General features: G+C 38.4%; 1 protein-coding gene across 1 annotated transcript in view; it reads left to right on the top strand.

The window, feature by feature from the left end:
* atpv0e2 (ATPase H+ transporting V0 subunit e2) overlaps positions 1 to 13,180 on the top strand; it is a 28,127-nt gene extending 14,947 nt beyond the window's left edge. Inside the window, exon 4 of the mRNA XM_041784844.1 lies at positions 6,957 to 13,180. The gene's annotated coding sequence lies outside the window, so the exon portion shown is untranslated. The remainder of the gene's footprint in view (positions 1 to 6,956) is intronic.
* The last annotated feature ends 12,194 nt before the right edge of the window (positions 13,181 to 25,374 follow it).

Genomic DNA, 25,374 nt, shown 5'->3' with positions numbered 1-25,374 from the left:
ACTTCCTGTCGTGTACGCCGCCGCCGGTCTGGACGGCGTTTTAACATCACATTCAGATAAAACTGTCACACAGACGACACTCTCTACTGCTGCGGCGGATCCTTTCGTTCTTCTTCACTGCTCTAAAAAAAGGTAGCTCAGTCATGCAGTGTTTTCAGGCAGTGAAGAAGAATATTTCTGTTTTATAGTGCAAACATTTAGCATGGCTAAACAAAGCAAAATATAAGGGATGCACATTAATTATTGGCACCAATAAATTATCGGCCAGTGTTGCAAATATTTTACATATTTTCAATAATCCCGATAATGAAATATTAACCGATAAAACCCACCCATAATAAAGTCAAGTCAAAGTTTATTTATATAGCACATTTAAAAACAACCTTAGTTGACCAAAGTGCTTTACAGGGTTTGACATAACAGTAAAAGCACAATAAATGACTCACAGAAAACACAGAAAACACATAAAACACATACTGATCTAACAACATCAGTATCAAAGAGAATACATGTCAAAATGTCAAGTTCAACTTGTATTAAAAGCCAGTGCAAATAAGTGAGTTTTCAGCAAAGATTTAAAATGATCTGATGACTCAGCAGTTCTAATGTTCAGAGGTAAACTGGTCACAGTCTAGGAGCAGCCACAGCAAACGCCCTGTCACCTCTGGTTTTAAGACTGCACCTAGGAACATCAAGAAGCATCTGGTGTGTGGACCTCAGCGCTCTGATTGGAGTATGTTGGTGCAACAACTCAGACAAATATGGTGCCAATCCATGCAATGCCTTAAAGACAAGAAGCAACATTTTAAACTCAACCCTGAAACTGACAGGAAGCCAGTGGAGAGAACCAGCACCGGTGTGATGTGGTCTTGGCATCTCTTGCCAGTCAGAAGCCGTGCAGCCGCATTTTGAACTAGCTGCAAGCGACGCAGAGACGACTGGTCCAGACCAACATACATAGAGTTACAATAATCTAAGTGAGAGGTGATGAACATGTGAATTACCCTCTCTAAGTCATTTGGAGGAGGGTAGGGCTTGACCTTCCCCAGCAGTCTCAGCTGAAAGAGGCTGGTCTTGACCACCAAACTGATCTGATGGTCAAATTTGAAGCAGCTGTCAAAGATGACACCAAGGTTACGCACAAAAGGTCGACAGTAGGAGGCTAACGGACCAAGAACACTGTCGACACATTCAGGAGTTCAGATTTTCCAAACACTATTATTTCAGTTTTATTTTCATTTAAATGTAAGAAGTTTAACTCCTTCCATGATTTTACATCTTTTAAACAGTTTTGTAAGACTGTTAAAGAATTTCCTTTAGGGGTCATAGGAAGATAAATTTGCAAGTCATCAGCAAAAAAAATGGAATGACACTAATGAATGACCTAAAACAGAGCCTTGCGGGACCCAATGACATAATGGGGTTGGCAAATAAAAAAGGCATTTGTTCTCTTTCTCACAAAACTATACATTCTGGAACGGTAGGTGGCGCCGCAGTAGGAGACCTGCTGTTGGCACCAGAGTAGAAGAGGAAGCAGCCTCAGTGCTAAGAGGCTAACAACACGGTGGAGTACTTAAGTATTTACGGGGAGGATAACACGACAGTGGTTGTAAAACTTGCCCCACGAAGATCCCAAAGAGAGGAAAAAGTCCTGAAGTTTAACACAACGGATCTTTTAAGTCACTTAGTCTTCATCCCAACAACGTTAAAAAGAAGCGGCATTAGTCATGAGCCGCGGGCGTTAGGACCAAGCCACAGCTAGGCAGAGTGCTGATTCAGCAGGCACTGGAAACTGCCGAAAGTTTGCCAGAGCCAAAAGGTGCAACGCTAATAAATGACAAACTCAGTCTGACAGTCTCCTGATCCACCGCCGCTCTCATAGACGTATCCCGGCTCTCTGTTTGACGTGGTTTCATTGAGTCTGATCCACGTTAGGAACAGAACTTTGGCCACAGACCACGGTGGACTTTACATTTTTAACCTGTTTCTGATCTGACTTATGTCTGCTAGGGCTGTCGCGTGATCATGATATTAAAAAATAAAATTTCAGTATCATGTTAAAAATGTGTATATGATAATATGGTGTAAATGATCCAGTGCCACTTGAACACAGTTTGGAAACAGAAAAAGAAGAATATGCCAGGGATTGTTCAGTGGACAGTGGATTACTCCAAAGTTATTAGTTGTCATTCTTCAGTTGTGTCCCTGCTGTCCACCAATGATTTTGTTTAAGTTAGTATTGTAATTATAGCAGATGTTGCACCATGTGGATTTTCTGTTGATCAGTTCATCAGGTTACCTTTTAGCTATCCAGTGTAATTGCACTTTTTATCTTCAGCTGTACAGTCACTGTTTTCATACAGTCTCTTACCTCCTTAGACAGGTAGAGTGTAGTTCAGCTGCCAAAAGAGAGAACACAACATAAATAAAGATAAATTTGATTGATTGTCCCATATTTACATTTTTATTGATATTGTGATGATATTGTTATCGTGACATTTTTTGCCCAGGATAATCGTGAAGTGAAAATCTGATATCGTGACAGCCCTAGTCAGTGCACATTTAAGTCTTTATGTAAAACATCAGCTCACTTTAATTCTGACTTAAGCAAAAAGAAAACACGCAGACCCCCAACCATCTCCATTTGTTAAGCATGACGGCCGGCTGTTATTGGGTTTTATGTCTGATTTGACATGAGTCAGCTGAGTTCTTGTTTAGTTGATTGAAATGTCAGATTTGACCACTAGACAAGATACTTTAACTCATTTCAAGGGAAAACGTCTGTCAGTTGTTTGTTGAACTACAAAAATAACAGCTGTAAAGCCAGAGTCGTTGTTTGTTTTCTCATGTAAACAGTAGTGATGTCAGAATTTGTTATAAATATCTTTGCTCACTACATATTAACCCCTTCTTACCCACAGATGTGCAGAAATACATCAAACAAACTTCTTTTTTTAAATCAACAGTTGAGGAAAAAATGTATGGGTTCTTATTGGTTATAAGGAGTAGGAAGTTATCGATTATTGGTATCGGTTCAATAAAATAGCTATCGTGCATCACTACTAAATATAAAGCTGAATCAAACGGTATAGGATCGGCGCGTGAACTCGTGTACCCGCTGATACCAATACCTGCATTTAAGCAGAATCAGACATATTTCTGAGACTGGTATCAGAATCAGAACAACTCTAGTCTCATGCATATTGCATGTACTCTCTGCTGTGAGAGAAACTATTGCAAAACCTCCCCTGTCCTCTAGCAGATTCAGTAGCCGCTCCTCCAGTGGTTCTCCTCTTCTTTGCAGTAACTGCAGTGTAATGACCTGAGGATCAATATTCATCAGCTCCAACATGATACACACAGACAGACAGCATTATGGGACTGGAAGCTGCTAAATAACCCTCTGGAGCTTTTGTCCTTTAGCTTGGATGATAGTGCATTCAGCTGATGAGCTGTTTCAGTGCACTGACGCCACTTTCAGCATGTCACATGACTGCTCTGTTAGGCTGAGTGGCAGAACATTCTGAAACATGGCCGTCTGCACAATAGGGCACTGATAAAAACAAGAGCCAAACACCTGTTAAACCGTCATTACCTCCCATTTCTTTCTAATGTGACAAAATCACACAGTTCAGCTCTTAGCATTCATCCTGCAGCCTTACTATAAACTGTAAGGGCTGAATATTTCAGCTTAATAGAAAAATAACAAGGAAATAACTTCAATATTTGACCCACTAGAAGTAGTTATTCTAAAAAGTCTACTTTATTTAAACTGTGAATGATATAACAGGACGTTTTGTCTCTACCTGTCCTTTTCCTTTCAGGTAAGAATAAGAGGTGTGTGACTGGAGTAGATTATATTCATCAGTAACTGAATGCTACAGCATGTAAGAGCTACTGAAAACCAGCAGCTTGGTCCAGTGGCCTTCATCACGTAATGTTACAGCTGCAGAAATATCTCTAGTCTTCCATGGAGATCTAGACTGGCCAGGGTGACTATCATCAGGATAAACTTCAGCTAAAATATCCTGGTTTATTTCTCACCAGTACAAGCTCTCTGCACCTCAGCTCATGGAGCTTCAGAGACCTGCACTGACTGGGACGTCCCATTCGTACCCTCTGTATGCACCATTGTTTACAATCAGTCAGTGTAGATGGAGGCGTCCCAGACCACCTGTTTACAGGACACACTCAGGTGCATACACACAGAATAAAGGATTACCACTCAGTATCCAAAAGCCCAAAATGGATATAAATCCCTGTTAATGCGTTGTCTACGAAGGATGATAGCCTTGTGGTTTCAACAGTGATTCCAATGCCCAGTGGCTTTATCCTGTAGATTTGTTAACGGCCAGCAGGGGGCCACTCCTAAAGATGTGTGAGGAAACGAGCCTGCTTCTCAGTGGATTTATGATCTCAGTGAACACCAGATGGATGAGTTTATGACCTCACAGCAAACTTTAGTCTTCTTCAACACAAAATGATACTGACCGTATCAGCAGAGGACTCTGGATGTTTGAGGGGCAAAGACTAAAAAAAAAAAAAAATGTCAAAGAAGTTTTGTCACACTTCTCCCTCTAAGAAGGAACCAAAGAGGACACTTTTCTAAATTTTGCAATCAAATAAGTCTCAAAGAGAGCACCTTTTCATGTTTTAACCTCTAAGAAGGAACCCAACAGGGCATTCTGTCAAATTTTACCCTCTCAGAGGGCTCCAGAAGGGACACAATGTCACACTTTCCCCACTTGGAGAGCCCCAAAGTAGACACTTTATCAAAATGTGCCCTCTAAGAAGCCTCCAAAGAGGGCACTTTGTCAAATACAGTCGTGGATGAAAATGTTGGCACCCCTGGAATTTCTCCAGAAAATACACCATTTCTCCCAGAAATTGTTGCAATTACAAATGTTTTTGGCATACACATGTTTATTGCCTTTATGTGCATTAGAGCAATAGAAAAATTTCGAAGAAAAAAGCCAAAATTGACATAATTTTACACAAAACTAAAAAAACTAGCTGGACAAAATGATTGTCCCCCTTTTTAAACTGTGGGTAAATCATTTTATTTCCAGCATGTGATGCTCATTTAAACTCACCTGTGGCAGTAACAGGTGCTGCAATCTAGAAATCACACCTGAAGCCAGTTAGAATGTCTAAAAGTTGACTCAACCTTTGTGTTGTGTGTCTGTGTGTGTCACACCAAGCATGGAGGAGAGAAAGAAGAGCCCAGAATCATCTGAGGACTTAAGAAGCAAAATAGAGTAAAAATATGAACAATCCCAAGGTTAAAGACCATCTCCAGAGATCCTGAGATTCCTTTGTCCACTGTGTGTAATATAATCAAGAAGTTTATAACCATGGAGCTGTGGCTAATCTCCCTGGACGTGGACGGAAGAGAAAAACTGACAAAAGAATGCAACGCAGGATAGTTGGAATGGTGGATAAACATCCTCAGTCAACTTCCACACAGATTCAGGCTGTCCTGCAGACTCAGGGTGCAAAAGTGTCAGCTGGGACCATACGTGGTCATCTGAATGAGATGAAGCGCTATGGCAGGAGACCCAGGAGAACCCCACTGCTGACAAAGAGACAGAAAAAAGCCAGACTGGAGTTTGCAAAAATGTACCTGAGTAAGCCTCAATCCTTCTGGGAGAACATTTAGTGGACAGATGAGACTAAGGTAGAGCTTTTTGGAAAAGCACGTCATTCTACTGTTGACAGAAAACAGAATGAGGCCTACAAAGAAAAGAACACAGTAACTACAGTCAAACATGGAGGAGCTTCAAGGATGTTTTGGGGTTGTTTTGCTGCCTCTGGCACTGGGTGCCTTGACTGTGTGACAGGAATCATGAAATCTAGACTATCAAAAGATTTTGGGCCACAATGTAGGGCCTAGTGTCAGAAAGCTGGGTCTGGGTCAGAGGTCATGGGTGTTCCAGCAGGACAATGACCCCAAACATACCTCAGAAAGCACCAAGAAATGGTTGGAGACAAAGCTGGAGAGTTCTGAAGTGGCCAGCAATGAGTCCAGATCTAAATCCCATTGAACACCTATGGAGAGATCTCAGAACTGCTGTTGAAGAAGCACCCTTCAAATCTGAGAGACCTGGAGCAGTTTGGAGAAGAAGAGTGGTCCAAAATTCCAGCTGAGAGGAGTAAGAAGCTTGTTGATGGTTAGAGGAAGAGATTGGTTTCAGTTATTTTTTCCCAAGGGTGTGAGACCAAATATTAAGTTGAGGGTGACAATAATTTTGTCCGGCCCATTTTTTGAGTTTTGTGAAAAATTATGTCAATTTTGTCTTTTTCCTTAGGATTTTTTGTGTTGTTCCAATGAACATAAAGGCAATAAACACATGTATACCAAAACATTTGTTGATTGCAATAATTTTTGGGAGAAATGGTGTATTTTCTGGAAAAATTCCAGGGGTGCCAACATTTTCGTCCATGACTGTATATCCTACTAAGAAGGCCCTAAAGAGGGCATCCTGCCAGATTTTCCAACAAAGAAAGCTTCAAAGGGTTCCATTTTTACCTTCCAAACAGGGATTTAAGGCATTGAGGGGATTTTTATCATGTCCATCTTCCATTGGGGCGTCCATGATGGTGCTTTCACAGCATTTTTTCCAATCCTCTACTGCGGAGCTAAAGTAGGATTTGCTTTAGCGTGAGACAGTCTGTCAGTGACAGATCAGAACCAGGACAGCCTGATGGAGACAAAGCGATGTGTATCAAACCCATCTGCACAAACAGAGTCTGGTTGAAAACTACCTGAGAGGTGTCAGACCTGCTTTTTCTTACTTCTTCTACAGTCTGTGTAATGGCTGCTGTTCAAATCACGGTCCGAAAATAACCTGAAATTACTGCTGGTTGCCATAGAGAAAAAAGAAACCAACATCTTCCAGGTCCTTCTTTCAGATATTTCTACATGCCCTGATTTCTGCTTTCTCTCTCTTTTCTAGGTCTCGGCCGGACTTCCCTCCAACACAACTCCTAAAACATTCCCTCCGAACACAATCTGCAGAAGAGAGCGAGAAATGTCAGTCAGTTGTCTGCAACATTTAAAATCCCCATGAGTATGTACAGTACCTAAAATTAGAGAAGTAGAATTTCTAAAGACTAAAATATCACCATTGTGACGTTGTGACTTAGCTGATGGCAGGATTTGTGAATGACTCAGAAATAAGGAGTGTTTTTTAATGTGTGTTTCTGATAACATCATCTGTTTAGAGTAGATAATTAACCTCTGATCTCTGAAATGTGCAATCCCTTGGTTTTATGGTTCATTATGTGTTTGTTTACATTTTTGCTTTGTGTTGCTGCCATCAGGGAACATGAATTCTGAGTATTTATATTTATTTGGCCCGTGGGCGCTGATGTAAATGACCTGAGTGTCCACACGGGCCTGTTATATAACTGTTGTTATATGTGATGTAATGGTGTGTGTGTGTGTGTGTGTGTGTGTGTGTGTGTGAAGAGTTCATTACAGTGAGTGTTTGGACCGCAGCCATGAGAATCTCCCAGAACCGTTAAAAAAAAAAGAGAAAGTGAAGAGCGATTCCTTCCACTTTAGACCACTTCAGCATGAAACTCCCCTCCCACATTCCCCTCATGCTCCACACCGCGGAGGTCCTCGTTGCCATGGTGATCTCGCCGCCCAATTCAATCCAGCTCTACTCGACCCCTTTTGATGAAATCTTGCCCATTCTCGCTGCCTGTGTACAGATAAACTGGAGCTTCTACTGTAGACGAGAAGCTGAAGCTGCTGGTAGATCGGCCGCCTTGTCCATAATCTGAAAATACATTTTCCTTATTGTCAGCTTTTCGGACGGCAGTCACATCTGTTCCCTCCATTTAAACTAAAATGAGTGAGGGGCTCTAAATGACCCCTCATCTCTTCATTAGCAGAGAAAAAGCTGCTTTGAATGGGTTTATACTCTCTAGAAATAAAAGGTTCTCACTAGAACAGTGCAGAGGTCTTTGCCTTGTCCTCAATGGGAAATCCAGATTATGTACCTGAACTAGCCTTCTTTTAAAGTTCCACTGGGTTCTGGGTTCTGGGTTCTATTCAGAGTAAAATAGAAAGATTGGTGAAATTATTCCAACCTTAATCAGCAATAGGAGTCGATTCAAAAACATTTCTGCCATCTTAGATCAGGTTTCTTTATTGTCGTCATACAAAAATATACATCAAATCCAGGAGCTCTAAAGTGCCAGGTTCTGTTAAGAACTGTTCACGGAACAGGACCTCGTGTAAGACGGAGAACCCCTCCCTATTGTTTTAGTTTGATCCAGAGCCCTTTTGAGAGTCCTGCAAGACTGCCTCCCAGAATCCCATGTGAGGGGTTTTTAATGTGAACCCTACAATGTTGTGATGGCACCCTAACCCTCAAATCCTCCAGGGGTGATCTAGAACCTTTTAAAATAAAACCCCTATCTCAGAACGTTCTACCTGTAAAGGTTCCTCTCAAGATTTCCGCCCAGAATCCCATTTAAGAGGTTCCACTGTGAAACCTGCAGTGTTGTGATAGCACCCTTACCCTAGAACCTGCTCTAGAGGTTCATCCATCTTGAGTTTAAGTAAGACCCCTCTAAGGTGTCATGATCCCCAAGTGGTCATCTACGAGGTTCAATCAAACATGTCCCACTTTTTTGGGTTCATAACCAAAGTTCTAAAAATAAAGGTTCTCACAGAAATCCACTGTAGTTCATTAAAAGGGTTCTAACAAACAAAAAGGTCCAAAAGTAAAAGGTTAGGCACAGGGGGTTAGGGTTAGAGTCCTATAAAATGTTCTACTAAGAACCACTGGCTGGCCTTATGAACCCTCCCACAACCTCCCTATCTTCACGGCACTTCTACAACAACCAATGAGAGGCTCTATAGATATCATTCCTATATTATGAAGGTTCCCTCTGGAACCCTCTCTGGGCGTCGTATCCAGAACTTTCCCAACTTCAGGCCTGCTAACAAGATCCTGCCTTTAGGGCTCTGTGGAGAACCCGTGTATTTTCAAACGGTCTCCTCTAGAAACTGCACGTTAAATACCGCTGAAACATGTTAGAGCTGTCATTTCACAGGGGTTCTCTGATTCTAAAGGTTCTTAATGAAACAGTCGGCCTTTTTAAGGTTTCTCATGAACCAAATGTTTCCTGGTGGAACTTCAGCCCCTCAGGAAAACCCGTTAGAATTAAAGAGTGCACACAGAGACAAGGGTGATAAAGAAAGCACATTGAATGTTTCTAGACATTATCAGAAACCATAATCCGTTAAAAACATGCTTTAGTGGCTTCTGGCTGGCTGGGGTTGGACATTCAATCAAAGGCAAACTGTTTATCAGATCAGAGAGCAGTCCAGGCCTGGGTTCGGCTTGATTTCATTCAGGGCTCCATGATAAACGGTTTCCTGCAGTTCTAAGTTGCAGGAAATGCTCCAACGGTTGGCCTCAGATCCTAAAATGTTGTCAGGACTATTAATTGTAATGAATGGCATTTGGAGCACAGCTTGTGCTACCTTTGCTGTTCTAGCTGTTCACAACAGAGCGGCCATGTTCATCTGTACACATGCATGTGATTATGGGTAAATAGTCCGTTCACTGCTGCCGACTGAGGAGGCCGGTCATCCTGGAGTTAGAGTTAGTTCCACGTCAGTGCTGGAGTCTCTGTGTTCTTTCACTAACATCCATGTCTACATGTCCTTTAAATAAGATGCTGGTGTGGTTCACCGGCCTCTTCCTGATGCTTTAAGAGTCTCCGCTGTCAGCCACCTCTACAGCTACCTCTCCTCATCTTTCCACTCCCTGTTCCCAACCCCTCCCTCCCTCCCTCCTTTCTTCTCAACGTTCTACCTCCCTGTCCCTCTCTCTTAAAACCACTTTGCTTCAGCCAAAAAGAATCAAAATCAATATACAGCTACTTTTTAGAAAGACCAAATTACGTTGTATCTTTTCCTCCTGCCCTCTTCGGTAGTTGTGGCGATGGCTCGCATCTGAGAAGTGGATTTACATACACAAGAGGAAACACACATCCAATAGAGCGTGATCACACTCAGCTAAGATGTTTGATACTCTTTCCTTCCTTCCTGAGACTGATTCTGAGACCTCTTGAGCTTTGGCAGATACTGCTGCATTAGATGTCTGCATAATTACTTAACCCAACTGAATAGTACTAAAGCAGAGTGGGTTTTATTGCTGCTTTTGGTTTTTGGCCTTGCTCTGTGCACAAAAGAAGGATTTCTGACATAGCTTCCATAACATCAGCAGTAGTCCAGCTTATGGTATCTCCTTACATTTAATGCCGAGGTCAGACGACACAGTCTGTTACGACTGTGTCAGAAAAGATGATCGCAGAGCCATGAACTCGTGCCATGACTTGACCTGTGGCACCATGACTGACGTGACGGTGTTGGAAGGACGAGTGTAAGAGGCAACCTGCAGAAAAGGACTAAAAAACATTCAGTTTCGCTGTGTTCTGTATCTGTTTGTCCAGACGATATAAGTATGGTTCGCTAGTCTGATGCTAATGCTAATGGTAGCGACTCAGCAGGTATGTCTGCTTATTCTCGCCAACGTTTCTCACAGCCTCATAAAAGCTGGGATGTTGTTATATTTCAGCAAACATCACCAACAAGCACCAGCTTCATTCCTCCTTTGCTTTGTCATTTGGTTCGTTTACATCTGTGACGTTTGCATGTGCAGATCGCTCTGTACGAACTGAAAGAAAAATCAAACATTCTAGACTTTTTGGAAGGAGATAGTGATGCGTCCCAGATGTGGTCTTCACAATGACCCACTACAAAATATAAAACTATCAATTTTCACAGCCGACATGCCCTGATACCCTAAAACTGCTAATATCAGGCTATATTCATGCTGACGTCTGACCTCGGCAGAAGCCAACCAAAGATCCTTGGAGAAACCCAAAGTTTTTAACACAAACGTCTGTCTCTAGAGTTTCTGAAATACGGGTCAACCTATATTAAACTGAAAAGGCAGCTAGGATGCCAGGTATTAGATCATTAACAGCTGTACAGAATATAAATGAATCTGTGTCAATGGTACTGGAGCTTCAGTTTTGATACCGTGGGTGTCAGGAGCGTAGAAACAGGTGGGACAGTTTCATAAAGATGACTGGAGGCCGTATCAATCAGTGTTTCTTTTGGTGATTGGGTTTACCGTTCTAAATTAGATATTAAGTAATGAAAAACAAGCGCTTCTTCAATTTTTATTTTAAAAGGAGTAAATCAACTATAACCTCCTGAGACCTGAGCTTTTCTTTTTAGTTTCTCATTTATTTAAGATCTCTATGATCGGATGAGATTAGAACCTCAGCTTGATCTTCAAACAGGAAGTAGTTTTGAACAAAAATGTTGTCCACACATCTCCTGAAAATCCTGGATTCTGCTTAAAATACAGACCTGGATTGGTTATAGAGCAGATGTTTTGACTGTCTGTTGGCCAGTTGGTTGTTGTTGGGGTCTTTAGCAGGGAATCATTATAATTCTAGACCACAAGGACTTGTTAAGGCTGGACAAAGGCCAAAACATTCCCTAAAATCTCAGTGAAAATGCTTAGTTATAAGTTTTCCATGAAAAGTACCCTAATATTAATTTATTTCCCAGATGATTCAGTTAAACTTTATCAAAAAGCCCAAGCATTCCAGTAAAACATCCCCCAAAATTCACATAAATTCATACAAATGTTCAAGAAAATTTCCCTGAAAATTCAAGTATTTCCAAGAATTTCCAAACACATTACCTCAAACATCCAAATGATTTTCCCAAATTCCCATTAACATTCCCAAAAAAATCAAAGAGCTTCAAATGAAACCCTCCAAAATATACAAACATATCACCAGAATTTCTATGAAAAAAATCAAAGCAAATTCTTTACACTTCAAACTTTCTGAGAATTTTCTCAAGAATTCCATAGGAAAGACAAAATGTAATGTCCTGAGATGTTCACACAGGGTCTTAGGAGGTTTCAACTTGAGAAGGATTTCTGTTTCATGATCAGAGACGATGAAAAAATGTGGTTAAAGTGAGGTGGGCCTCATGAACTCATATACAGCTGCTCTGACTCTCATGGCTATTCTGCTAATGTCTAGTCTGTCATTGTATTGTGAGTGGAGACAGATAACCGGCCAAAGAGTCAGCCCTGATAGTCCGCCAGGCCAATAACGGTCAGTCCTTAATATATGTCCTTTAAATGTGTGGAGAGAAAAGTTTGAGCGCCGAGGTTTTAGCGCTGAAGTTGGAGCGCTGAAGTTTGGACGGTTTGACTGACTTTACGGCATCAGCTGTAACGTTTGCAGTCGTCCCCTCTAATCCTTCTTTTATGCACAAACATCAAGCAGCAGCCCTGGTATGTAGCTGTCTGAGCCACAGTGTTCCAGCTATTCAGGGCTAATTATAGTTCATAATCAGTGCACTGACAGGCTTTCTGATACTACTTTTAAGGCTTTGTTAAGGCTGTTGTTGGTACCAGACCAGCTCAAGCCTTATTCAGTTTCTCTAAAACTTCATAAACCACCGTAGGACAGCTGTCAACCTGCCAGTTCAGAGAGGCTGCCGTCGAGGCAGGATAGAAAAAAGCCTTGTGCCGTAACGGAGGCTCAGTGATGTGTTAATGTTCCTGGGTTTGTACATATTTGAGAGCTCATGTAAAAAGCTGAATGTTAGCATTGATCCAGACTGTGGTTTGCTGTCACTTCATTTTATTCCATCAAGCTTTCCAACTATGAACTCCTGGCTATCACTCTGCACCATAAACCCTCGGTCCACAGACAGTTTGGACGGCATTCACAGCCCCTCTCATAGTGAAATGTTCCCGTTTTCTCGTTTTTAAGCGTCTGTGAATCATCAGACAACAAATGGCATTGTTCTCACCCGGCCGGACAAACAAACTGAACTCCACACTTTAGACGGACATGCTGGGTGCGAACTGGACGTAGAAATCTGTTCACTTCTTCTGACAAGTGGCTGCTGTTCCATTAAATATTCCTGGCAGCATAGAGGAAGGGAGAAATACATTTGTGTGCGTGTGAAGAGTCACCATGGTTACACAGATCTACTTCACAGATCTGATTGTTGGTGGAGATGAGATCCTATATGTGACCTCGTATCAATGTGAAGTAAAGCTTCTATGTGAATGGCGTTTTGTGTTCATTAAAAACGAAATGTCTCACACAACCCTGCTTCTCCTGTGACATTATTAGCATTCCTCTTGAGCGGCTGGATGGTTCATTTGTGAATGGAACGCACACAAAGAGGAAAAAGCTCCGGTTTCAAATGAAATGCAAAGACATTCAAGTACAGGATTTAGATTCTCTGCATGCATCAGCGCTCAATAAACCTGAACTTAACCCTGGGCCCTGATGCAAACCAAACCCTATCTCACAAGGATATCACAGCAAGGACACGCAAACATGCACGTCATTTCATCGCACACAGTCGTCCTGTGTGCTTATGTAAAAGAGAAACTTGATGCATGTCGACCTTCCTGTTGCATTTCTGCTGTTGATGTTGAACTTCCTGTGAGAGGTTAAAGACAGAGAGCTCGTTCGAATGACCTTGGTTATTCAGGGAGAGGCGTCACAATGAAAAAGCAAGGTCGACCATGCAGGGCTTTTAATTAATCATCCATTATTCACTGGAAGAACGGGTAAAACTATACACTCAAAACGCACGGCAGCACTGGAGGAAACAGATTTCTGACTGTCCACATACATCCACCCTGAATCAATGACGTCTTTCTTTTTATTGCCTGGGAAATAAATGCAGGTAGAACGATGGTTCGGCCCTCTGGTACCTGAGATGACTTTACTTATAAAGGCAGAATCTGTGACTCCTTTACAAAAGCATTCAAGATTTATTTTTTGATTTTAACAAAATCCAGAAAACTAGAAGGACATGGAGCTGTGGAAATGTAGGGTGGACAACAGGGAGCAGCTGGTTAAACACAGATGATATGTAAAGATGTCAACATCACAAAGTTTCCTCTAAAAAATGCTGAGACAATTACAGGTGCATTTCAAAAACATAATATGAAAAAAATCTCTCTAAAAGTGAAAGTTTGGACTGGAGTCAGAGGATGAAGAGGCACCACATAGACGGGTCCAGGGAATGGACCATAAGTGTGGTCTTCCTAGAGTAAAGCCATCCCTGAACCACAGATGTTATGAGCGTCTCACTGGGCTAAGGAGAAGAAGAACTGGGCCGCTGCTCCGTTTTCTAAAGTCCTGGAGTCTGGAGGAGGATCAGAGAGGCCAAGAATCCTTCAGTCCTTGAAGTCCAATGTTTCCAGCTTCCACAGGCAGTGATGGTTTGGGGGTCCATGTCATCTGCTGCTGTTGGTCTACTGGTCTTTATCAAGTCAGGAGTCAGTACTGTCAGAGTCTACCAGGAGATTTAAGAGCCCTTCATGCTTCCATCTGCTGAGAAGCTTCATGGGAATACTGGTTTCCTTTTCATCTGTCTGCTTTTGTAGCAGCAGCTTTACAAGCTCCACCTCCTCCACCCCAGCCTCCTCCTTTATAGACTAAAGCGCCACCTCCTCCACCCCAGTCTCCTCCTTTAAAGACTAAAGCTCCACTTCCTCCACCCCAGCCTCCTCCTTTATAGACTAAAGCTCCACCTCCTCCACCCCAGCCTCCTCCTTTATAGACTAAAGCTTCACCTCCTCCACCCCAGCCTCCTCCTTTATAGACTAAAGCTTTACCTCCTCCACCCCAGCCTCCTCCTTTATAGTCTAAAGCTCCACTTCCTCCACCCCAGCCTCCTCCTTTATAGACTAAAGCTCCACCTCCTCCACCCCAGCCTCCTCCTTTATAGACTAAAGCTCCACCTCCTCCACCCCAGCCTCCTCCTTTATAGACTAAAGCTCCACCTCCTCCACCCCAGCCTCCTCCTTTATAGACTAAAGCTCCACCTCCTCCACCCCAGGCTCCTCCTTTATAGACTAAAGCTCCACCTCCTCCACCCCAGCCTCCTCCTTTATAGACTAAAGCTCCACCTCCTCCACCCCAGCCTCCTCCTTTATAGCCTAAAGCTCCACCTCCTCCACCCCAGCCTCCTCCTTTATAGCCTAAAGCTCCACCTCCTCCACCCCAGCCTCCTCCTTTATAGCCTAAAGCTCCACCTCCTCCACCCCAGCCTCCTCCTTTACAGACTAAAGCTCCACCTCCTCCACTCCAGCCTCCTCCTTTATAGCCTAAAGCTCCACCTCCTCCACCCCAGCCTCCTCCTCTTATAGACTGAAGCTTGTTAGACCCTCATATTCAGATTCATGCTACTATGGATTAATTGATTTTAATTTTTTTTTCAATAAACATTGTCCTTTATGTGTCCATCCATTTGGGGTTCATAGAGTGTGCTCTCTAAAACAAGTCAAAGCAGCTGCTGAGTAACCCAGGGAGCATCTTTAGAGCAGAATCTTCTCTGCAGAGTCAAACTGTCAGCTACTTACAGTTGCAATGAAACGTTTAAATGTATGATGAGTGTGTCTGACTGAATGTAGGTCATAATACTGATTTATTGCTCGTTGAAAAATGCTTAAGTTGGTCAATGTAATAATAATCACATATTAAATTGCAATCGCAATATCTGGAAAAAAAAAATCGTGATTAGATTTTTGCAAATCATTCAGCCCTAGTCCACAGTGAAGCCAAAACCACCAGAAACTGGTTTGCTGACCCTGGTTTTACTGTGTTTGATTCAGACCTGAACCCAGACATGTCACATAGATGCAGTAATTCATGCAAAAGGAGCCCTGACCAAGTGCTGAGTGAATAAAAGGACAGAATTTTCCAGAAGACCAACATTACTTTATTATAAATCATTTTTCTGATTGATGTTTTGTAATGTTTTAGATGGACCAAAGATCTATTTTGAGCTAGTCTGTCTGTCTCAGAGTTCTAGTCAGGGAAATAAAGACTGGGGCTGAGGCCGGCTGTCCTGGATCCGCCACGATCAGACTGAAAATCGGAGCGACTTCCACGTGAGTTGGGAATTCTCGTCTGAATCAGCAGAAAATCACACAACAATTACGTCAAACCCTAATCACCCTAGTCTAATCAGTAAACTCTGAAGGACCTGGTCACTAAAACTGCAGTGACTGCACTAAAGTTAGCTCTTAGCCTAGCACTTAGCTATTTTGAAGTGACAGGAAGCTTGGGAACGTCTAGTTATCCCTTAGAAACATGGTAAATATACTCAGGCCTGAAAACTGTGTCTGTGTGCAGCTGTTTGTCTTGACAGTGTTGGGGAAATGCAGCAGCCACGTGCCTGCAGGGTCTGCACAATGGTTGAGCTGGATGATGGTTATGTTATATGAAATTAATCTTATTACCACCTAAGAGGACAAGCATTCATCTATAATTCACATGAGTGGTGTTGCTGCGCTGCAGTCTCATTATCCATAAGGCAGATTAATGAGTAAACAAGCCTCACGTCTCCATGACATTTGAGAAAGAGCTGATAGTAGCTGTGGACCTTATCTTCCTGCAGAGCTGCCCCCTTTCCAAAAACCACAGCGTTATCCTATGAGTACGATATATTTAAGCTTTGACCTACATTCCCGCTCAAAGAGATGAATGCTGAATTCATACACATTATTTAAGGCCGCACACACACTGGCAGCCTACAGGCCTACACACACGGGCTTTAACTGACAGACATGAACACAAACACAGCTTATCCTCTGTAATATTCATAAAATGTGGCTTAATGTGTCCATGACAACCTACTTTCCTCCAACAGTACATTAAGATTTAACCATCTTTATGCAGACGGCTATATGAGCTGGCCTAAATAACACTCGCTGTGCTATAAAGGGTTGTTTTTCATCACAGGGGAGCAGCTGCAAGCCTGTTGATGCATATTTAATCTCCCTACATACATCCTGACAACAACAGTTTTAATATATAGCCTTCAGCTCAGTGGAGCCCCGCAGATATTTGATTTTTTAGGATGATATAAATGTCAGGATTTGATTATCAACAGAAACCAGCCGCAGCTGATGACATTTTTCCACAAACAAAAGATAAACATTATAATAAGGAAATAAATTTGGTTATGAGAAGATGTTAATCTTCTGAGCCAGGCAGGTAACCCTCCTGTTGTCTTAGGGTTGTTTCAGACCAGCGTTGTTTTTATTTCAGAGTTTAAGTCCAGAAGATTCTACATTCAGAGCAGCCTAGATACCCAATATCAACCACTGCAGCCAACTCTCTGTTGGTTACACTCCTCCTCTTTCAGTGTTGGTTACGTTTGGTTTTTTAAACGTGCACAGGAAACTGTGAAAGCCCATTCCTGCCACTAAAAATCCAGATCGTTAGTCTCTTAGCATAATGGCCTAAGTCATATTTTTATTTATGTGAAAACAGGAAGTTCTACTAGACGTGTGTACAAGGTTCTGAAAAAAGAAGTCACTATAAGAACTACATAACAGATAACAGTGACATTAGATAATAAAGATAATCATTACTAAAGACTACATAACAGATAACAGTGACTGATTAGATAATAAAGATAATCATTAATAAAGACTACATAACAGATAACAGTGACATTAGATAATAAAGATAATCATTACTAAAGACTACATAACAGATAACAGTGACTGATTAGATAATAAAGATAATCATTAATAAAGACTACATAACAGATAACAGTGACTGATTAGATAATAAAGATAATCATTAATAAAGACTACATAACAGATAACAGTGACTGATTAGATAATAAAGATAATCATTAATAAAGACTACATAACAGATAACAGTGACTGATTAGATAATAAAGATAATCATTAATAAAGACTACATAACAGATAACAGTGACATTAGATAATAAAGATAATCATTAATAAAGACTACATAACAGATAACAGTGACTGATTAGATAATAAAGATAATCATTAATAAAGACTACATAACAGATAACAGTGACTGATTAGATAATAAAGATAATCATTAATAAAGACTACATAACAGATAACAGTGACTGATTAGATAATAAAGATAATCATTAATAAAGACTACATAACAGATAACAGTGACTGATTAGATAATAAAGATATTAATTAAAAAAGACTACATAACAGATAACAGTGACTGATTAGATAATAAAGATAATCATTAATAAAGACTACATAACAGATAACAGTGACATTAGATAATAAAGATAATCATTAATAAAGACTACATAACAGATAACAGTGACTGATTAGATAATAAAGATATTAATTAAAAAAGACTACATAACAGATAACAGTGACTGATTAGATAATAAAGATAATCATTAATAAAGACTACATAACAGATAACAGTGACTGATTAGATAATAAAGATATTAATTAAAAAAGACTACATAACAGATAACAGTGACTGATTAGATAATAAAGATAATCATTAATAAAGACTACATAACAGATAACAGTGACATTAGATAATAAAGATAATCATTAATAAAGACTACATAACAGATAACAGTGACTGATTAGATAATAAAGATATTAATTAAAAAAGACTACATAACAGATAACAGTGACATTAGATAATAAAGATAATCATTAATAAAGACTACATAACAGATAACAGTGACTGATTAGATAATAAAGATAATCATTAATAAAGACTACATAACAGATAACAGTGACTGATTAGATAATAAAGATAATCATTAATAAAGACTACATAACAGATAACAGTGACTGATTAGATAATAAAGATAATCATTAATAAAGACTACATAACAGATAACAGTGACATTAGATAATAAAGATAATCATTAATAAAGACTACATAACAGATAACAGTGACTGATTAGATAATAAAGATAATCATTAATAAAGACTACATAACAGATAACAGTGACTGATTAGATAATAAAGATAATCATTAATAAAGACTACATAACAGATAACAGTGACTGATTAGATAATAAAGATAATCATTAATAAAGACTACATAACAGATAACAGTGACATTAGATAATAAAGATAATCATTAATAAAGACTACATAACAGATAACAGTGACTGATTAGATAATAAAGATATTAATTAAAAAAGACTACATAACAGATAACAGTGACATTAGATAATAAAGATAATCATTAATAAAGACTACATAACAGATAACAGTGACTGATTAGATAATAAAGATAATCATTAATAAAGACTACATAACAGATAACAGTGACATTAGATAATAAAGATAATCATTAATAAAGACTACATAACAGATAACAGTGACTGATTAGATAATAAAGATAATCATTAATAAAGACTACATAACAGATAACAGTGACATTAGATAATAAAGATAATCATTAATAAAGACTACATAACAGATAACAGTGACATTAGATAATAAAGATAATCATTAATAAAGACTACATAACAGATAACAGTGACTGATTAGATAATAAAGATAATCATTAATAAAGACTACATAACAGATAACAGTGACTGATTAGATAATAAAGATAATCATTAATAAAGACTACATAACAGATAACAGTGACATTAGATAATAAAGATAATCATTAATAAAGACTACATAACAGATAACAGTGACTGATTAGATAATAAAGATATTAATTAAAAAAGACTACATAACAGATAACAGTGACTGATTAGATAATAAAGATAATCATTAATAAAGACTACATAACAGATAACAGTGACTGATTAGATAATAAAGATAATCATTAATAAAGACTACATAACAGATAACAGTGACATTAGATAATAAAGATAATCATTAATAAAGACTACATAACAGATAACAGTGACTGATTAGATAATAAAGATAATCATTAATAAAGACTACATAACAGATAACAGTGACATTAGATAATAAAGATAATCATTAATAAAGACTACATAACAGATAACAGTGACATTAGATAATAAAGATAATCATTGATAAAGACTACATAACAGATAACAGTGACTGATTAGATCATAAAGATATTCATTAATATATACTACATCACAGATAACAGTGACATTAGATAATAAAGATAATCATTAATAAAGACTACATAACAGATAACAGTGACATTAGATAATAAAGATAATCATTAATAAAGACTACATAACAGATAACAGTGACTGATTAGATAATAAAGATAATCATTAATAAAGACTACTTAACAGATAACAGTGACATTAGATAATAAAGATAATCATTAATAAAGACTACATAACAGATAACAGTGACATTAGATAATAAAGATAATCATTGATAAAGACTACATAACAGATAACAGTGACATTAGATAATAAAGATAATCATTGATAAAGACTACATAACAGATAACAGTGACATTAGATAATAAAGATAATCATTAATAAAGACTACATAACAGATAACAGTGACTGATTAGATAATAAAGATAATCATTAATAAAGACTACATAACAGATAACAGTGACTGATTAGATAATAAAGATAATCATTAATAAAGACTACATAACAGATAACAGTGACTGATTAGATAATAAAGATAATCATTAATAAAGACTACATAACAGATAACAGTGACTGATTAGATAATAAAGATAATCATTAATAAAGACTACATAACAGATAACAGTGACATTAGATAATAAAGATAATCATTAATAAAGACTACATAACAGATAACAGTGACTGATTAGATAATAAAGATAATCATTAATAAAGACTACATAACAGATAACAGTGACATTAGATAATAAAGATAATCATTAATAAAGACTACATAACAGATAACAGTGACTGATTAGATAATAAAGATAATCATTAATAAAGACTACATAACAGATAACAGTGACTGATTAGATAATAAAGATAATCATTAATAAAGACTACATAACAGATAACAGTGACATTAGATAATAAAGATAATCATTACTAAAGACTACATAACAGATAACAGTGACTGATTAGATAATAAAGATAATCATTAATAAAGACTACATAACAGATAACAGTGACTGATTAGATAATAAAGATAATCATTAATAAAGACTACATAACAGATAACAGTGACATTAGATAATAAAGATAATCATTAATAAAGACTACATAACAGATAACAGTGACTGATTAGATAATAAAGATAATCATTAATAAAGACTACATAACAGATAACAGTGACTGATTAGATAATAAAGATAATCATTAATAAAGACTACTTAACAGATAACAGTGACATTAGATAATAAAGATAATCATTAATAAAGACTACATAACAGATAACAGTGACATTAGATAATAAAGATAATCATTGATAAAGACTCGTACCTCCAGGGGTAGGCGACCAATAAAAATAAAAAAATTATTTTTCTTTCTTTCTACTCTTGGAGAAGGAAATCTGTCCTGAGTGGTCCAAGGTTCCTTTAGTAAGGTATGTTCAGTCAGACACCCTTCTCATTTAAGCTGTGGTGAGTTTGTACTTCACAGTTTTAAATTCATAACTGAATAATTTCTGGAAATGTAAATTTCTGTTTTCAAAAGTGAGCTGGTGTTGCTCACTGAAGATGCTGGTAAATAAAGCTATTTTGTGAGAAATAATTCACTTTAAGTGATTTTATTTGTATGTTGTGCATGCTTAATGTGTGTGTGTGTGTGTGGGGGGGGGGGGGGGGGGTTACGGACACATTTCTTTCTCTAGCGGCTGTAAGTGTGTGAGAGTCGGGGTACATGGCTGGAGGTCAAATGTCTGAAGGGGTACAGGCTGTGAAAGGTTTGGGAACCACTGGCTTAGGCTTACAGTGATTGTGGGCTGTAACAAGCACTGTGATTGGTCGAGGATAAAGGCAGTGAGGCAGTTATGTTATAAAGCTAATGATTATGATAGCTATGTAATCAGAAGAAAAGCCAACATCATGAGCTGGTCATTCATAATGAGATACGAAGTCAAAACTGTAAAGTCAGATTAAAAGTCAGAGCTACATGATGAGATAAAGAGTCCAGTTTTGAGTTAAACATCAGAATAATGAGGTAGAAAATCCAGATTATGAGATTAAATATAAAACCATGTCATTTAAAGTCAGAAGTGTGATGGAAGAAAACAAAAGTACCAAGGTCCAAACTCTGAGGTTGACCTTCAAAAATAGAAAAAAAAAACAAATAATAAAACTTAAAATTATTAAATACATTTTGTGAATGATTAGATTTAAAAGTCCTAACTATGAGAAAACAAAGGTTCTATTGTGAAAGTGTTAAAGTCATAATTATGAGAAAAAAGTTGGAAATTCAAGTTGAAATGTATGTAATGTAATAATGACATAGAAAGTTAAAATTATGAGATTAAAGCCAACATCATGAGAACAGAAGTCAGATTTATGTGAGAAAAGTAGAAATTGTGATCAAAACATTAAAAACTAGATGATTAAAATTTCAAATTGGGAAAGAAATTTAAAAATATGTCATTTAAAATCAAAATTAGGAAATTACAGGTCAGAATTGTAATTATGAGGAAAAAAAATATTCCTGGGATGAAAATCAGAATTACAGGATTAAAAGTCAAAATGATATTATTTTATTTGTGAATTATGAGATGAAAAATGAAATTACTTAAAGTAAGTTATAATTAAAAGATAAATAAAATGATAACTTTATCTTATTATTAATTTCTTCATTATCAGGATTTACTGACTCATAATTTTGACTTTCATTTCATAATTTCATTTCAAGATTTTGTTTTTGTTTTCTAAACTATTCACTTTTTTATCTAAGTGGTAGGCAACACTATGATAGAGATGAACTGGTCATTGTTACTGATTAGTCTATCTGTAATGTTTACTGTAATGTCACTGTGTTCTGCAGTTATCCTCACCGTCAGATACAGGATCTAACTGCTGCTCTGTTTGACTGAAAACGTAAAATAATGTCGTTAACTGAAAAAGGATGACTTTGGCGTTCCTTTTATCAGATCACACTGCCCCCTGCAGGACGTCCCAGTGAACTACAAAGCTAGGTAGACGGACTAATTCGCTGATAGATCAAAACAGACAAATATGATCTGTGTTAGAAATAAAATCAGAATAATTATAATGTATATCATCTACACCATTATCATATAAATAAATATTAAAATATCAGTTATTTTGTTTGATGGAGAAACCTCTGCCTCATGGAGAAATGCCAAAAAGATGGTTGGTTTACTCTTTAAATAAATGTAGAAATTTAAGTTTTATATCAAAACTTTTTCAATTTAAAAATCAACCCAAGCAGGATATTTTAATCATTTGCTGTTCTTTACATAGAAAAGCCATTAAAATGTTATTCTGTGTTATTAGAATACTATGAGGTTTACTATGAGTGATTGTTAGACTTAATCTAGGAATAAAGTTTTCTTTTGGAAGCTAAAAACAGAATTGCCGTCATGTTTGGCTTTCTGCTCCGTTAACAACCTCCTGCTGCTGGAAGTGTAGAAACGAACCACCTTCTTTAAACCCTCCATGTTTTTCTCCTTTATCACTTTAAACGTCATAACTGCCCTTGGTTCATGGTTTCAGACCAGATCCAGGACCAGATCCAGGACTAGTAACGACAACAAGCGGAGCAGACCCACTCAGGCCGACGGTGGAACTACAGCGAGGCTCCGCCGTCGTTGAGCGGCTGTGGGGCTGAGTGCAGCCCGCTGAGGAGGCCTCCTGCCGGGCTCTGCTCTTCTCTTTAACTCCGCCGGGGTGGAGGTGAAGTGTTTTTCAGCGGGACTCTGCTCTAAAACGACCCGGAGGCCCTGCTAGGGTCATCGGGTTCAGAGCCCCGCTCCTCTCGGTGTCCTTAAAGACGGGTCGTGTGACCCCGCCCTCTGACGACGCCGTGTCGTAGGTACAAACCATATCCGTTTTCACGGACTTCTACTGCTGTGAAGTCACCGGAAGTTAGCTAGTGTCAATGCGGAAGTAGGGTCTTCAAAATAAAAGTGGCACGGATTAATTAATTTAGACAAAAACAGTATTTTACAAAATTAATAATGGCTTTATAAATGATAATTATATTAATAATAATATCAGTTTTATAGCCGTAAAATATCAGTATACAGCAATAATAAAATTATTTTAAAGGACTCTTTAAATCTACTGTATGTTCATTCTTTTAGGGGCCTCTCCGTCAAAACGATATGAAAAGATTGCTTTAAGGGTAGCAGGGAATTATGGATGATTTCCTTCATCAGCCTCGCAATGACTGAATTACTGTGGTTTGAATTCTGATTTTAACACCTTGTATATTTTTCCTGTTTGGACTTTTATCATGGTAATCGGTGTTTGGTGTGTCTTTGTGGACCCGGGAAGAGTAGCTGCTGCTTAGGTAGCGGCTAATGGGATCTAAAATAAAATAAATAAATGAAAATTAAGTCTAAATGGTCCACGTTAAGATGAATGGGCTGAGACTGGGCAGCAGAAAAGGTCTGAGAATAAAGGTGGTCCATCACGAGAAAGCTGCAGGAAACACGACGGTGGTACAGCAACAGGACGGCGGCTCGCTGTAGCGGGGTGGTTCTTTATGTAGCAGACTTTGGCAGAACCTCCAACATTTCCATGGCTATCATAACAAACAAGACTTCCTGTTCCAACGATAAGAATGAAGAATTTATACTTCTCTGACAGCTGTTGAGAATATTTGACATGATCTTAGCACTGAACTACCAAATACACAGGTAAATAACAGGACTGGTCATTTCTTCACATTCATTTGGACAGTTTGGTGCAAAAATTATACACATCTGACCAAAAATGACTCTTAAAAAGCTCTTAATGGTGCAGCTCAGTTTAACTTTAAATGTTATAATAAGTTTAATGGTCAAATGCACATAAAAGGAGTTTAACTCTGGTTTTACTTTACTCCCAAACAAACAGAGAAAACTTCAAATGAAGATTTAGACCAAAGATGTGCTGATGTTTACACAGCAAGACTGAAAAGGGGCCAAAATATATGAATATGAATCCAAATGATAAATAACAGCGGTTTACAGTTTGAACTCAAACATCCACCATAATATAAATCAGTCCTGTTTTTCAGGACGCTGTGTGGTCTCTGTCCTTTATGGCACTTACCTTTTTAATCCCTGAGTTTTTATGGCTTTTATTTGTTTTAACATTATTAATATTATTATTAATACTGTTAATATTGTGTTTTAGATTTGATTTGCGGCGTTCGTGTTCCCTTTAGTTTCTTTTATACAGCCCCAGTTCTCTTTCAGTCTGCCCATCTTTAGTTCTGTCTCTCTAAAATGATCCTTTTATACCCAGTCATGTCACTGACCTTACTGTCCAGCCTTCTGTGGCCCCGTCCCAACTTTTTAAGGTGGTTTTCTGCCTTGAAATTTAAAATGAGCAAATAAGATAAGTTTAGTTGCATTACGATGAGTTAAGATGAGTTCA

This window comes from Cheilinus undulatus, linkage group 4 (assembly GCF_018320785.1).
Source record: "Cheilinus undulatus linkage group 4, ASM1832078v1, whole genome shotgun sequence".
NCBI classification, from domain to species: Eukaryota; Metazoa; Chordata; class Actinopteri; order Labriformes; family Labridae; genus Cheilinus; species Cheilinus undulatus.
The sequence above is the reverse complement of the archived record's forward strand: the minus strand, read 5'-3'. Positions and strand labels throughout refer to the sequence as shown.